The sequence below is a fragment of the Polyodon spathula genome, chromosome 21 (genome assembly GCF_017654505.1).
Source record: "Polyodon spathula isolate WHYD16114869_AA chromosome 21, ASM1765450v1, whole genome shotgun sequence".
NCBI lineage: Eukaryota > Metazoa > Chordata > Actinopteri > Acipenseriformes > Polyodontidae > Polyodon > Polyodon spathula.
Genome location: NC_054554.1, coordinates 20,219,844 through 20,237,617, shown reverse-complemented (window position 1 = coordinate 20,237,617; position 17,774 = coordinate 20,219,844). Strand labels below are relative to the sequence as shown.

General features: G+C 38.5%; 1 protein-coding gene across 1 annotated transcript in view; it reads left to right on the top strand.

Annotated features, from left to right (window-relative positions):
- LOC121296195 (carbonic anhydrase-related protein 10-like) overlaps positions 1-17,774 on the top strand; it is a 201,598-nt gene that overhangs the window by 100,000 nt on the left and 83,824 nt on the right. The gene's annotated exons all lie outside the window — the stretch shown is intronic.

Genomic DNA, 17,774 nt, shown 5'->3' with positions numbered 1-17,774 from the left:
GATGCAGGGCTCTACATTTAGATTTTTAACTACTGGCCCCTCGGCCCACTGAGCTCGTGTTTTTACTGGCCCGGATGCAATTTTATCTGGCCCAATATATTTATATATTTTTTCATGATGGTTTTTATTTTCAGAATGTTTCTAACTGTTGGTGACCAAAGAGAGCCCACGTCTCAAAAGAAAGTGGCTAAACGAAGCCTTTCAATATATGTTACTCCAGCCATTTATCATGTATACAACAAGTGCTATAAGAAGTAATCCAAACTTGGGCAACATTTAAATTAGAAAGGTAATTTAGCGTTATGATGAATATAAAGACATACTAAATGTTAAGCACAACAACACAGTGACTATAAGAAAAGGCAAGATACTTGGAGTTGGAAAGGAGTTATTTTTTTAACACTGGACTGTAGTTCAATGTAAAACATCTACTGTTGACTTTCTGTGAATGGATGGAGTAACGTCAACATTTGCACTGACCATTAAAAGTACAACCAGGTATCCTTGTTTTGAATTATTTACAGGTTATTGAATAAACAAAATAACTTGACTTCGATTCATCTGATGTCAGTACTTGATGTCTAGTTGTAATTAGTAATGTTAAACTATTGTAATGTTGGAATGTATTTTCTAATTTGGCCAGGTTACAATATTTACACTATTTACACTAGATTTTAATTATTAATTGTTATAATTAAACAGATGTAGAATATTTGCTATATGATAGGTGTTATTTTATTCTGAATACACTACAGCAAAAATTATTGTTTGGTGGTTTGTGCAATATTATGCTATTGTTGCTTTAACTGGAAGAGATACACGCTATGACATTGCTGCTCATTGAGTTCTGTGTATTTTAATTCAGTAAACAAAAAAAAAACAACTTGTGCCTAAGGAAATAGGGTATTGAATGAAAAAATCATGTCCTGGACATTGTTTTAACACTTTGTGAACCCGGCTAAACTTTACCAGCTTACATTGTTTTGTTGTCTGCTTGTGCACACGCATTTGCCTTTTACTCTTGGTAGTTTAAGGGACCAGAATTCGGGTTAATCGAATACACAAAAAGATTTTACCCTGTGTATTCAAATAGGAAACTATTTGAAATTCCCATCCCTAATACTAATAAACACCATTAAAACAATATTCATAATACAAAGTAATAACAATCCTACTCAGAGCATTGTCGCTGTTGTGTAGCCTCTCCCAAGTCAGCGCAATCTTGAGTCCGAGTCCTGGAAAGATTGTGAATGGCATTTTTGACCTGAACACATCGGATCCCAAATCAAAAAGTTTGACAATTCAAATGCATATCTGGGTATCTGTTGGGACATCTTACAGACTGGATATTATGTAAACAAAATGTTGAATTCTGTAAGTCTGGGAAGCTGACGCCAAACAAGGCAAAAAGTTTTTTCTCTGTCATAATGAAGCCTCCTCTCTAAATGTTGATCTTCATATTTTTTCTTAATTATATTGTGGCAGAGCAGAGCTCTGTCCTATATAGATTGGCAGGGATGGGATTAAATTCCCCTACCTGCCTTGGTTTATTGTGTTCAGGTGGCTGGGGTTGATTAATTAACGATCAATCAGCACCCAGCCACCTGACATAAAAGGAGGCCTCAGCTTCCCATTAGGGGGAGGAGGGAGCTGAGGAAGCAAGCTGGTGTTTGTGCTTGCTGTTTTTGTGGGTTTTTTGATCCAGTGAAGGCATCGTCCAGCCTGGAAACCTTTATTTTTGTAAGTTTTGCTTTGTGTTTCATTATTTGTGTTCAAATATCTTTGTTTTTGCCCTTGTGCGCTTTTATTTTGTGTTTATTTATAATTAAAGTATTATTTTTTTGAACTGCAGCCTGTTTCTGGGCCTTTATCCACTCGCCACCCTGTCACATTTGGTGGCTGTAGTGGGATATAGTGCCTCCAGGAGACTCAGAACAATACTGCAGGATTTTTTTTGGGACAATTTTTTTTTAGATAAATAAATTAGAAAAAAAAATGGTAAAGAAGAACAGACAGCGGCAAAGGCAGAAGGAGACCAGCAGCAGAAGAAATGTAAGCTGCTGAAGCCACCGCTGGACGACGCAGCCAGCCTCTTCCCCTGGTGTTCCTGGTGCGGGAAGGAGGACCACCGCTGGAGGTCCTGCCCAGAAGGGCCACCGGCAAACTGGTGTGGCCGTTGTGAGGAGGACGGCCACAACTGGGCAGGATGCCCCTACAATCAGGCCCAGGAAGAGGTGCAGTTTTCACCCCGGGCATCAGGGGCCACCCCACTACCTCCAGCGCCACCACCTTCACCACCATCCCAGGAAATATGGGACTGGTTGATGCATCCTGAGGCAGACCTCTTCCACGACCTCCCCATAGTTATCAACACACTATGGTGTCGAGATGGGGAGAGGTGGGAAAAGTGGGAGGAACACCGTCCCGAGAGCCAGAGAGGGAGGAGCCGCCGTCCCGAGAGCCAGAGAGGGAGGAGCCGCCGTCCCGAGAGCCAGAGAGGGAGGAGCCGCCGTCCCGAGAGCCAGAGAGGGAGGAGCCACCACTCCCAGAGCCCAGAGGGGAGGAACCATGGACCAAGGAACCAGAAGGGGAGAAGGCTGATGCTCTACAGCAGCCTCTACATGTGCTGCTGAGAGGAGCCCAGCGGAAGCGCACCCGATCATTACGGCAGGTACCAGCCCTGCCTCAGAGGCCACTAGAATGGTGAGCAGCCATTGCCGCCGGAGGAGCTGGAACTGCCTTCACCGGCTGACAGTGAGGAGGAAGTCTGGCCTCTGCCACTCCGGCTAGAGGTTCCTGCACTGTTGGCCACACCTCCATCACCCAAGGATGCCTGCCTTTCACCGCCCAGGGATGCCACAACCGCTCCGCTCAGGGATGCCACATTTGCATCGCCTGGGGCTGCTGGTGTCTCCTTTTTGTCTCCTAGGGTTGCCGAGGGTCCGCTGCCACCATCGCCTCCCGAGGGTCCGCTGCCGCTGTCCCCGCCTCCGTCACCAGAGGGAGCCGTGCCACTAAAGGATGCCAAGACCAGAGGGTCTGGCGCTGCTAGGGGGATCCACGCCATCAGAGGAGGCCGCGCCCATGCTGTCTGGGGGTGCTGCCTGCCCACCAGCATTGCATCTGCTGGAGGGTCCAGGTCCCATGACAGCATTGCCATACTTCCTTGGAGATCCAGGGCCTCCTCAACCAAAGAAGGCTTGGGGGCTCCGACATCAACCCCGCCCACCACCGCCCACCGAAACAGCCCACCCAAGGGACATAATCGGACTTGGGAGGGGGGAGTTGGCCGATTGCGGCCTGTGTACTTTGTACATGGGGGGGGAGGTATGTGGCAGAGCAGAGCTCTGCCCTGTATAGATTGGCAGGGATGGGGTTAAATTCCCCTACCTGCCTGGGTTTATTGTGTTCAGGTGGCTGGGGTTGATTGGAGTAATTAACGATTAATCAGCACCCAGCCATCTAACATAAAAGGAGGCCTCAGCTTCCCATTAGGGGGAGGAGGGAGCTGAGGAAGCAAGCTGGTGTTTATGCTTGCTGTTTTTAGTTTGGTGTTTTTGTGTTTTTTTTGATCCAGTGAAGGCATCACCCAGCCTGGAAACCTTTATTTTTGTAAGTGTTGCTTTGTGTTTCGTTATTTGTGTTTGAATATGTTTGTTTTCACCCTTGTGCACTTTTATTTTGTGTTTGTTTATAACTAAAGTATTATTTTTTTTAACTGCAGTCTGTCTCTGGGCTTTTATCCACTCGCCAGCCTGTCACATATATTCTTTATGATCTATTGATTTCAGCGCTTTCCTTTTGGCTTATTGGTTGCTTAGTTGTAGAAAACACGATTTGTAAAAGATGTACCACGGGAACAAGTACCAACACAGCACTTTGGTATGCAGTCTCAGATTCTGACTGTACAAGAAATATGACATGCTGCAGGAAATTAAGGATTAGTTCGTAGCTATATCTTTAAAAAATGGTTTGTAAATTAATTTTCACCTTTTTGATGGTGAAAATTTTTCCTGGATTCATGAATTGGAAGCCATGTGCACTAATATATAATATATATATATATATAACACTAGTTAAATGAAACCAGCCCAGTCGGGCCTGTGGTTCTTCATAACTACCGACCAAACTGCGCTCTCTACCGGCCCCGGGCCACTGGGCCATGGTTAATGTTGAACCCTGAGATGGTTGAGCTAATGTTACCAAAATTCCTGGGTGGCAGCATCGCCCCTCAAGTTAGCTAGCTACTATCTATCTAGCTTTATTAGCAAGTTTTAGCATATTTTGGAGTAGCACTTGGATTCAGTGTTCAGCTAATCAATTACTGTAAAAACTCTGCTCATAACGTTAGCTAGCTAGCTAGTTAAATGTTAGCAGCAGTAACTTGGTCAGTGCAGCTTTTAAGTCAACATGTTGAAATGTTAGCTTAGCTATTCGAATTTAGCTTACTGTGAGGTCAATAACTCATCATGGGTAACAAAACACATTGTTTTTATCAAAATTAGCCATAGTAGTTGCTAGCTAGCTAGCAACATTACCTCAGGTTCCCCTTCTCATCTTGCACTCTCTGTCTCTACCTCACAAAGTTGTAGCCGAAATAGATTTTGTACTTTGAAAAATGACTCTGCCTCCTGAAGTTCCACCATACAGAGCAAAGATAGGCACTAGAAGCACAAAAAGGCAGGGCAGACTGGGGCTCATGATGATAGTAGGCCTATACATTGCAGTGTGATGTTCCAGCAAGACTGTAGAATGCAGCCCAGTTTTAATCACACTATCTCAGCAGCCCAAAAGCCCTGGTCTGGTGATGTCCCTGATGAAGGACATGGAAGAGAGGAGCTTGATGGCGATATGTTCAAATGAAGAAAAGACAGGCAGAGAGAGAACTGAGGAAGCAAGCACAGAATTAGCAATAACAGCTGTGCCCCCCGCCTCTGCCAGTGAGGCGAGGTTTGTCAAAGAGGGAATAGCGAGTGCATGTCGATTACAGAGTGTCAGGTTTCAGCTAGACAGAGAAGATCAAGATTCGTATCAGTTATAAGTTCACCGAGAAGCAGAGATTTGTTAGTCAGGGAACGACAGTTGAAAAAGGATGTGGTCAGAATCGCTGGCCGTTTTCCATTGATATAGTACCTTGGAAAGCTTCTGCATTTCACTTCAGTGACTGGATGAGTGAGTGCTGGAGTGATGTGCGTGGAGTTAAGACTTGCTTTTTAAAAGCGTTATTTTGTGCCTCGCAAAACTGGCTTTGTGCTTGGTGCATAATTTCGAACATGGCAGGATCTCGTAAATTGTCGGCCACTCACGTCAAATTGCACTATGCATACATTATATTTGTGCACAGAACAAATCAGATTGTGGCACGCAAAAATAAATTTTGAGTATGGCACCTTTTGTGCATTGGCCTGTATCTGTTCAGATTTGGGAAGCTAAGAAAGAAAGCTAATGCTGTTTGTGAAATGTTAATGATGTCATTCTGAAATCCTCAACAAACAGACTTTGCTTAATTAAAATAATATGGTAGAATGATAATTTAATGTTCAGAAGTAATGGGTTTTTAAAATGATGTGCCTGCATACTACATTCTCTCATTATAATGAATACCCCAGTGACAGCTGTAACAACAGAATTGGATATCTGTGATCTGTGAAAATCTTGGCAGAATAAAATGCTTATTCTTGAAAGAGAAATAGTTTGAAGAACCTGGTAGCAAACCTATACTTTCATCTGAAAAATATCTTTCATGGAGATTTCAGTTAATGACAGTGAAGATAAGCTTGAAAGGGTTACTTTGCACAGAATATCATCACAGGAACATTTCTTTTGTAACTAGAAAATAAGTTATTTAAAACAAGAATACTACATGATTTTGTGAATATTCAGAACTCAATAAACTAAATCAAGTTATATAAATAATGTAGTTTGTGAAATAAAAATCCATTTCATCTTAGATTGAGGATATGGAATGGGTTACCTAGTCAAAATGTTGTTGCTGAATCACTGGGATATTTTAAGACCCAGCTTGACAAACTTTTGAGATTAATCAGCTAGGATCCAGAAGAGTATACATTTCATGGGTCAAATGGCCTCCTCTCATTCGTAAATTTTCTTACATTATTATTTAAATGTACTGTGTATTAGTGTGTATTATTTATTACTCTTCTAGACTAGAATAGACCAGAAATAAACAAACAGCTTGTGACTCATAGGTGGTTGACAAAATCATGCGTGGTTCTCCTGAAAGGATATCGGTTGATTAATTAAACTCATGTGTTAAAGGTAAAAAATATTTCAACAAATTGTCTTCTTCAGTCCTTTATATTTAAAAAATATGTTTTGACCTGGCACCAATCCAAGTAAAGGCATTAAATGGAAATTAATATTCATATTCATTGTCATATGCCTGGGTAACTTTCAATTCAAATTAAGGGTTTGTTTCGTGCTTGCCTTAGCCAGTTGCTTGAAAGATCAAAAGGGTTGTTCAAACTTTAAAAAAAATCTCCACTGAAGCCCTGCATTAGCATGCACCACAGCTTTTATATAAAGCATTCTGGGGCTGGTAGGAGAGAGGTGTGCAAGGATTTAATGTCAGTTATAAAAGCAAGTAGCATTGGTCCCCTTTTAATTCATAGGCATAATCAGGGGTCAATATCATTTTGCTGTCGTATAGGTAATGTAACTCTTATCAATCAGATGAACCTGATATTCCGTCAAGATTTTAATTGAAGGGTTAAATCATATATTATTTAAAATGCTAAATATACCTTGGAATGATTGAACCATGTTAAACCTTCCTTTACATTATACTTTTGTGTGGAAAGTCACATTTCATGGCACTACCTCTCTACTGGTCTGGTTCATTACATTCAAACTGATTAAAAAAATGTGTCTCTTGTGACAATGCCGAAACATATTTTAAACAACGTTAAAATTTCAATAAAAAAGTAATGGAGCAAAGCAACAATAATTAATGTTGTCATGTAATTTAAAATGTTGATTTAAAATGGAAGAATCAGCCATAGAGTAAACAACAACTACTGTTCTGTACTTTATTAAATGCATCCAATTCCTCTCCAGCCTGCCATTCATGAATGCTGCTGACACAACACTACTGCTGTTGAGAGGCCGATTCAAATATGTTTTTTGTTGTTGTTTTTTACTATTTTAGCAAATTTTAGAGTGTAATGTTTGCTGCTTACCATTCGCTTTATCTCTATTTGTATTAGTGTTCTGTATACAGTCCAAGAGACATGTAGAAATGACCTATTTACAGAGATAAATGTGGTATTATCTTTTGCTGTGCTGGCTCAATCAATAACAATACAGTCACTTTTTTTTTTTATCCTGGAGACTATCCTTGCAGTAGTGCTTGCTGATCTTATGTTCGCATGTAGCTTTTGTTTTGTTGTTCCACTTGTGGAGTTTTCAGTTTGCAGGGGCTGTACTCAATGAATGCAGCAGGGCATGTCTCTGTGTCTGGTGTGTTGGTCCTGTTTTAATGCACATTAGCAGCTAGCATATTTTAATTGGTTCTGCCATCTTTAGCTCAATCTTAACTATACTTAGATAACAACTGATCATGTTCAAAGCAAGACACTTTGGCCAGGATCCAGGCAATGATGGCAGACAAGATAACCCAATCATACTGCTCTTAATATGGCAAATTGTTGCTGTGCCAAGTCTGTTCTTTAAGGGTGCACTGATATTTGTTTGAATTGCTGTCAGCTGGACATCAAGCAGCCTGGATCATAAGGAGGGAGACTAGATTTTAGGGTGGTCAGCTGCAAGAACCACCATTGGTGTGTAGGGTATCCAGTGGTAGAGGTGCCCCTAGGTAGAGTATGAGTAATAGTGCCACACACTTTTACATGTATCTATTGAAACAATTGTGATAAAACTGTTAACACAATTTTTTACTTTGAAATACTAATACTATCAGAATGCCAGGATTCATGGTGGTGCCTATATGTAAGTACGTACATATTCCGACTTAATTACTTGGTGTTCAACATGCTGACCCTAAAGGCTCCAGAGGTTGATTGATACATGTGCAGCTCAAAAAAACCAAATAGGGTATCCTGTAACTTATTTCATGATAGTGTTGTGTCAGAAATGAATGTGTAGTGATGTTAAGAAACAAACTTGTAGGCCACAATTAAAGGGATGATGGTAAGTCATTTATGCACTTGACTTCACAATCTAAAAACACCCAAACAGCCATTCTCATTAACCATTTAGATCACAGAACAGCTTTTGTTTTTTTTTGTTTTTTTTGTTTTTTTGTATTTAGTGCAGTAATGCTGTCTGTTGACATTTTAGTAATCATTTTTAGTAAGCTTTGTTCGAGAAGTCAATTGAATAAACATTTGTCTATTAAAGTAAGAAGTTTATTTGGTTTAAATGAAAACTTGTTTTTGTATTTTTGGAAGGAGAATCTGGCCACTAATCAACACATCATATCCAAGCACCATAAAAACTCTGTGTGGCTTTCATTCATGACACTTCTTTAGTTTGGTCTCTCAGTCATGAGCGGCGAGAGGCCAAACAGGGAGACAGCTGTCTTTAGAGCCTAGAGAAAGGGCTACCCTCAGCCACTGATTCGCTACTGATTTCCTCCTACCAGCAAGTAGGGGTTTTTTTCCTTACCTGAGTGCCGAGCGGTTTGTATTTAGTTTTGATGGTGCTTGAAGGCTGGAGAGGCGGGGGTTCTCTCTCAGTATGTTTCATGCTCTGGGGGGGCAGGCCCTTGCCTCAGCTGCTTATTCTTTATTTACCCTTTTCCTATTTTTGGGGGGGGGGGGTAGGAGGCATTGCGCCACTGCAGTTGTTGCGGTAACCATTCATCATCTTCATTTCATCCAGTCATAGTTTGGCGGCTTTGTCTTTTGGGGGGAGGTGGACCTGTGAGCCACTTTCTATCTGCGGCATTAGGCTACATGATGTCATCATGTATTCGCTAGTTGGCCAGCATTGCTGATAGCTGTCAGCACCCATGGACAAGGTCTCCGGCCAAATTCACCATCTGTCATTAATTCGTCTGTTCAATTGCAATTTAAATCATCCCCATTGCGGAGTCTTCATCCTGAATTCAAACACTCTTGTCCAACTATCATATTATTCAGCCTATAACTTTCTAGTAATATAGTAATATGTCTATTACTACTCATACTACTTACTACTATATTGTTTTTAATCCTTTCCATCTTAAACTATATTGCACAATTATGTGTCCATTGGCCAAAACATTATCACAGTAGTCATATATATACTTCACTGAACTCCTATAATTTAATTTAAAATATTTTATTGTATACTCACTGTAAGCAGTATAGAAGATAGTAAGTTACAGTTGTTGAAAACAAGGAAATAGTCCAATTCTTTGTCTCACAGCAGGTTACTGGGTGAAACACTTGGGTCTCACACCAGTTATGCATCTAAATAAGTGACAGTTCATTAAAATACAGGTGAGCATTTTGAAAATGTTAAACTCTTAGATAAATGTTTTACATGTATCTCCTATTAATAAAATACAAATGTGGAAGGGTTTATGCGGATGAACCTGTGTCAATGAAAATGTGGGTTATGATGCATGTCTTGTCATATTCTCAAAGAAAAGCATTTAATAATTGTGTGACACATAAAAAGCATGAAAACATGTTTCACCATTCCAGCCTCTAATACATTAATGGGGGCATTTTAAAAATGACTTGTGGCAGGCTGGTTAGTAGATAGAGGCCCAGAGACAGACTGCAGTTCAAAAAATCCTAATTTTATTATAAATAAACACAAAAATAAAGTGCACAAGGGCAAAATAAATCTTTAAACACAAAAAGAAAGACAACAAAACTTACAAAATTAAGGTTTCCAGGCTGGGCAATGCCTTCACTGGATTCACCAAATCATAAAAACCACAAACACCAACCTACTTCCTCAGCTCCCTCCTTCCAAATAAGAAGCAGAGGCCTCCTTTTATGTCAGGTGGCTGGGTGCTGATTGATCGTTAATTAACCTAATAAACTAATCAACCCCAGCCACCTGAACATAATAAACCCAGGCAGGTAGGGGAAATTAACCCCATCCCTGCCAATTTAAAAAGGGCAGAGCTTTGCTCTGCCACAGGGACATTATACCTAGTACTCAGTAGCATGCTTGCTTTGGTTTTGTGGGTGAAAAGAGATCATCTTTACAGCAAGAACAGAGGTCCTATGCTGAGGTCCAAAGCTTTGCTCTGCCACATGACTATATTACATAATCCTCCATCCCCCCTCCACAAACACGGTTGCAATCACATGGTTATAGTGCTGTATTACTGTACAATTTTTGCAGTTGTATTACGGAAGATGAAATCATTGCCCTGTATTTGACCTTACGGTGCTGAAAGAACCATTCAGCCTACAAAAATGTGTGTTCCAGTGAATCTCGAACCCTATGAGCACATCGTAGCATTGTTTGTAATGAAAACGTGTGCTTTATTTGCTGTAATAATAAAGGGCTTATATTGTTAATGTCTAATACAAGAAAAAGTCAAACAAAACTATACCAATACAGGAAGTGTATTGTATTTTTACAAAGGTTGTATGTCTCTGTTTAAATTTACTGTACCAGTACAATCAGTGTACAGTAGCTTCTGATACCTATGAATGTATTTCAATATCTCAGTGCCATGCAAACTGTATACTATATAAAATACTAGTATGCAATATTTAAGATCATTTCATATACCACTCATGATAATCATGAATTACATCATAACTAGCCTATTGCTGTAAAACATAATATTGTGAGAAGATATTGTCATGCTACATTTAATCTTGCCTATGTTGCCGCCATGTATGTTATTGCAAGACAAACCCCTGTACTGTTCAGTGCAATACAGAGACATGTTGCAGATACTTTTGATAGAGAGTGCAGCTGTGCCTTTTCATGAATTATTTGCTATGTTTTGGCTGAACAAACTGAAATCATAAATACATTATAACAACAAAGGGCATGGTAGTGTATGTGTCGGCTGCAAACATCCAAGCCTGGTGCATGCTTCATCTTTGATTATCTTCTTTGATTATCTTCATCTTCCAATATATTCATGTAGCCACTAGCCATCATTAAATAACTTTGCAGTAAAACTGCAGAGTACTCACTGATGTTGGAATTACTTTAATACAACATTACTATACTTCATTTTAGCTACTATATTACAAAGTTCAAAATAGGGTATACTGTATAAAGACTATGACCAATGACTAATACAGTAAAATGGGTATTAGTGTTTGGGAAATACTGACAAACATTACAGGTAGACTATCATTTTTTTTTTTCCAGTATATATAAGTTACAGAGTGTACTGCTCTATTTGACAATAGTTTTCTATTCCTGTTATAGGCTATGCAAGACTGGAAACAATCATTTAAATAAGTCTGGGTACACAACAGCTTGATCATTTAAAATGGGTAAATTGTTAATGAGATCAAGAAAAATGAATGGAAGCAAATTCGCTGTTATGGAAACTACTAGCATACAGGAAGATGGCTCTCCCACCGGCGAGCAGCAGCCAAATGCAAATAAAAAATAATGGGAATAACTATGTTGTGTATAATTTGGAAACTTAATTTAAAATTAAATTATTTAATAAGTAAATAGGCACAACAAGGGCTTGAAAATTCCAAAATCAATGCTACATACCGATTTCTGGATTAACACTGGAGTTATCATTTACAACCTGAAAATCCTACCCTATGCTTCTTGTGCTTTAACACATATTCATGTCTGTCATACGAAAGATGATACTATGAAAAGATTCTAAACAGGTACTGTTGCTGGTAGTTAGGTTCATTTTTAGGGGAAGTAAGGAATAATTAAAGCATTTACTTAATCATAATACTATGATTAAGGCTAGTTGGTGGGGCTGTAGTTAACCCAATAGTGGTTTTGGGAAAGTTACATTTTACACTACCTGTGTGGATCAAGTACTTCCCATCTGACAGCTGTTCGAAAGCTTTGAATTGGATGTATCTGTGTTTTCTATCTTGCAGTGAAAGCCTGGCACCTGGTGGTTCTAAGTGAGTCTAGTGAGTCTGTTCATGTGGGCCCTAGATGCTGAAATACTAGATAGTATTTGTATATTACAGTCAGACTGTGCTTATGCCAATTTAACATGGCCCTTTATTTACAATATCTATTTTAAGATACTATGAAGATTAGTTAATGTTATATGAATGATCATGTATAACTTGGATAAGGACAGTTTAGTTCCATTCACAATAACCTACTATCACCCCAATACAACCCACCCCATTTAATTCTAAATGTTTATCATTTTACTTTGTGAATATTAGCAGTTTTATTAGTCGATATCTTCAATCCTGCTGTACATACCATTCTTGGCAGTCAACAATCAACATCACCATGAAGAACCCAGCCTCATGCTGTAAATCAATAACAAGTATTGCTCTCTATTGCTTATTAGAAACTATTTAGTGAGCAAGTAATTTGGGGGTGGTGTATAATTAGCAATACACAACCCCCAGTCATCCCACTGTACATATCTAGAAAATAGATGGCTTGCTCATTTAAACATGCCATCCTAGTTGTTTTGCATGGATTCATACTTGGTGGAAGAGGATAGTGCACATATAGATCTGATTCTCATCAGATTTAAACCCAGAGAAAGACAAGGGAACGTAAGATGCATTCTAAAATCTCCTTGTCAATATAAAGTTATTTTTATGCTGGAATGTATACTGTTTTTCCAACCCTATGGTTGTTTACTGGGATTAAAGCTGTCAATGCCTGAACAGTAAAAGCAGCATAAATCAATTCAAAGCACATGTTCATTCCCAGAAAGTGCATGGCACTTTGATCTCACATCACGATTCCCCATGGACAAGCGCAGACAATATTTTATTTTCAGAAAACTCCAACCAACATGCTTACCCTAGTAAAATCATATCAACAGTGTAATACAGTATAGAGAAAGCTTTGCTAAAGCATAGGTGAGCATTGTAAAGCCCATAGAGATATGGTAAAACATACAGTAAAAAATGAATGTGGACATTTTCTGTGGTTAACTTTTATAATATTTTTGTAAGGTAGCTTTCAAAATTGTGTGCCTTGTTTCCTAAAACACAATGTTACCCTTACTTGTTCATAAGGATGTCATGATTTTAATGTTTTTTCAGAATCCACTTGTATAGTACAGCTGGTAGGTCAATAAAAGTATCAGAGTAATTTTTATGTGTATGTTTTAATGCTAAGTGTATAAAAAAACAACTCTGAAGTTGACACCTCTATGAAAAGTCCAGCTCACGAGAAGCTGCGGCTAATTTATGCGTGATGTCACACCGGGACAACCTTGCAGACCTGCCGGCTGCTTTCCTGCATTAACGCTCATCAAAACCCTTGTCAGTCACACACGTAAACACGCAGGGGAGACACCGTGGTAAATAAATGCATAGTGTATGGTTGCTCCAACATACCAGGGCCATTGATATATCTTCATGAGTTTCCAACCACTGGAGATTTACAAAGAACACAAGGCTTCACCGCCGAGGTGAAATGATTCCTGCAGTCTCTCGTCTCAGCTGCATAAGAACTTGATCCTGTGCCTCCTGATCACTCCAGATTATTAGATCGCCAATCTAAATATAAACTTGATCTTTATTATTATTATTTTTTAAGTGCTGTGGAGCACCATTTGAAGTGCCCCACCACTCGCTTTTATAATTGTGACTATTTGATACGGACCAGGTTTGCCCCAGACTTGTTCCTTATAACTTTTGTGTTTTTGAGATCTCCTCTTCATGGCTTGGCTGTTTTTGTAACTTGTATTTATTTTCACATTATACAGTGTTTTTATAAAACATAGCCTACTCGCTGTCTTACTTGCATGGGTCGTAAGATCATGTTTAGGATGGTACAGTTGAATTACACCTTAGATTGTACATTCTGGTTTAAGTTTAGTTTAACAATTCTTTTGTTTGAAACATTATTGCTTTGTGTTGAATTTATTACATTTTGTATTTTGAATCCATGCTACCTTATATTATTTACTGTATGTGTAAGAATTATTATATTGATGTGTGCAATAATTCAGAGTAAGTTGTGCAGTAAGTATGAGAAAAGGAGTCTGCCCCATCTAGTGTTTTTATAAGTTGCAGGTATGCAGACACAATAATCAAGCGATATTCTTCTAAATTCACTATCTGAGTAAATACACTTTTCAACTAAAAGCAGTAAGAAGATTTGAGGCATGAATATGCTGCCAAGAAATTCAAATTCCAAATCTGAAACTGACAACAACAAAAAAAGCGCTGTGCTACTCTACCATCGACAACATACCAGGAATTGAGATGCAAGTGCAGAAAAAGTAAACAATTTTTTTTTTTAATAGTGAAATAACTTTTACCAGTGGTTTCGCAGACCCTGGTTAGCACTAATCTTGGACTACCTAATGTTAAATTAGGTTAACTAATATTGGAATGAGGCCGCTGAAGTTCATAGTTTGTGATTTTTACATTTATTAATTCTTAGATCATATTTGTCTATGCCAGGCTTGACAGTATGTGTTGGATAAAATAGCAATGAGTTAATTTAACAAATTAATAGCATATTCAATATGCTGACTGTAAAAAACTTTATGCACATTAAACTTAGGTCTATTACTAATCATTCAAAAGCATTCATCACCTTCACTTCTGTCATCTGCCATCTTACTGCTTGTGTTTACATCAGTGAATGTCTTGGTGTGACGTCACAGACACTCGCTCTTCCAGGGAGAGGAATCGAAGGTTTTTGAAAACAGTCTAACCACAAATGTGCCTTTTTTTCTTCTTATAAGCAACAAACGTGAATGAAACTTTCAGGACCTGTTTAGGTGTGTGTGTTAAAGTGGTTGATAGTGTGCAGGTGCAGGTGATTAAAGAACAAAGAGACCATTGTAATCCAGGTGAAAAGGTTTATTTTATTTATTTTTAAGTCCAGTGCCTGACGGCAAAACCAACAATAAATAATAATGGAGGTAAGTAATACAGTGGTGTGCATTAATTTATAATCTCTGTGTTGCCTTGCAAATAACAATCCTGTTATTATTATACACCCACACAAAACACAAAACACATACACAAGTAAGTTAGTGCGTGAATTAATGCTAGTGGTGCAAATTGGGTTTTATTCATGACAAAGTTGCTGTGTTGTCCGGTTTAGTGTTGGCCACTGGAGACAGCTCCGGAACTGTATTAACTGTCTGGTAATGTACAAGACAAGACGAGACAATTACAAACAAACAAAAACACAACACTCACGATTTCTGGAAACAATACTCTTTTACTGCCCTTCTGGCTTACTCACCACAAATCAAATGCGAAGTAACAGATTACGATTCTCCGTCCCCTTATATGCTATCACTAGGGGTCTACTTAAATCTCGATTTCGCGAAAATCGTGAAATTGAGGGGTCACCGCAAAATTCATGTCTTTTAGGGGCCACTGCATATGGACAAGTACGGAGAAAAAAAAAAGAAACCTTATTTAAATTAACAAATGCACAAGGCAAGAGACGCAAACTACGTATCTTCCTTCTTAGAAGCCCTTTTTTATTCCTTTGAGTCTCACCTTTTTCCAGACTGACCGACTTCCCGACCTGGGGAAAGAACTGTCAAGCCAGCCAAAGAATTACGCCCTCACTTAGCGCCCTCACAGGTCGGGAGGGAGATTTACTTCCAAGGTTCATTGTATTTCTGTCACAGTGTGTTACTTTTAAGTGTGTGCATTTATCTAGATTATGTAAAATAATAAAGACATTTCTATAGACTAATATAGATCTTCCAATAGAGTTCTACAGAATAATATAGGCATTTGTTTTATAGAATATTCAAACTCTTTAGAAACTTCTGTACGGAAATTACAATCTCTCCTTTTTTTTAATAAAGGCCCACACTTTGTCTATATAACTACGCATCTTGTTGGATTTTTTAATTGCTTTCCCACTCTGCCTGGTAGCTGACAGCTTTGAGATTACTAAACAGTGTCTGTGTGGCTGACCTATTCTAGTTAAGTAACAGCCATTTGGTGTTTGAATTTTAGATTGTTGTGACCTGCGTGCTATACTTTACATTGCACAACAGGCAAGATGCATGTCATTATTTAAATTAGCTGAAAAAAAAATGTAAGCGAGAAATAAATTAGATTTCTTAAAAAAAAATGTGTTTATGTAGGTAGGCTAGGGCACTGAGTTTTCTTTTAGATGGGTTGTCATCTCATACAGCATATTTAGTCATCATTTTGTTGGGATTGTATACCCTTGATGGCACCCATGTGTCCCACAACATATGTTTTCTTTATAAATCTCTATCATGAACAAAGTTGACAAAATTATTTCTACCACAGTTATTTTTTCTCTCTCCAAATTTACACCTAGCTTGTATGCAAATGAATGGCTGAAGGCTAAGAAAGAATCACGATGTGTGAACTTGTCAAAGGTATGCCTCCCACTCCATTCTGCTTGGGGTGAGACGTGAACCTAAATGACTAACAGAGGAACTTTTCCTGGTTTGTAGCATGGGATAATTTTGCAACGCATTTCAATAATGCTGATTATAATAACTGTATTACATTACAAAGTGTTCACTTAAATTCTGGACGGTCAAAAGTGAAAAGGCTGAAGAGCTTCTATATTCAGATTTCTGTTTCACAGAAATGGTGAAGGCAGACAAGTCAATAAAAAATACAAATAGAATAGAGTCTCATCCCTGTCTCTCCTGGCCTATCTGTATATGCATCAGTGTCAAAGTTCCATATTTCACAAATCATTTCAGGTACTGATTACTTGGACTGAATGTGTTGCTGACTATGGCGTTGATGTCTAAACTAATATGGCTGCATATTGAAGAAATGTGACTTGAGTTTCGGTTGTATTCTTTGATTATCTAAATTAATTCCTTTGCCCTTTCACTGTCCCATTATTTTTACCTCAGCGCATTCTTTGACAGTGTCTTCATTGTTGGTACACTGCTGTATTCTATGTTTTGCTCAGTAAAGTTCCTTTACAGATGGTGTCCAGTAGAAAGGTAAGGTTTCATTGCTACAATGGTTCAATGCTGCTGATCTTTTTCACATATCTTGATGTAACTTTGCTAAGGGCGTAAGTTATTAAGAAAGTCAAAGTCTGGGGTACTCTATGTGGAGTGGCCCTGTCTGTTTGTACATAGTTACATGTGTCTATATTTTCACTATGAAATGTCACAAATTAGACATTCAGGCTATTTATAGAAGCTTTGATATAATAATGAGGAAACTTGGTAAGGACATTCTATTGCACACACAAGACTATCCGAATATGGGGGTATGGCTGAGGCGCCTGTCTGTTATCCTGTATGTAAAATCGCATGCTGAGCTGACAAGAGTGGAACTATCATGGCTATGTAACCCAACCAAATCAGTATATATTTATAATAAACACAATGTATAGAATAGACTTAATACTTCTATTACACTTGAAATCTGATAAGATAATTGATCAGATTTGTAAAGTAAGTACTAGCTGATACCTCTACAGTTTAATTTATATATTTTAAACTTTTTCCGATCATATAACAAACATCATTCTTTTAAAGCAATGTCATTGACTGTGCCCTGTTAGGACTTGCTGTAATATTACTATGGTATGTTTTCTTTTAACATCTACACATTACTTTGAATGCTCACAACCTTTGTCCATTTTTTAAAAAACACTATCTGGGCAAAATCTAAATATGATTTTAAATAATGCTTTTGATCACAATG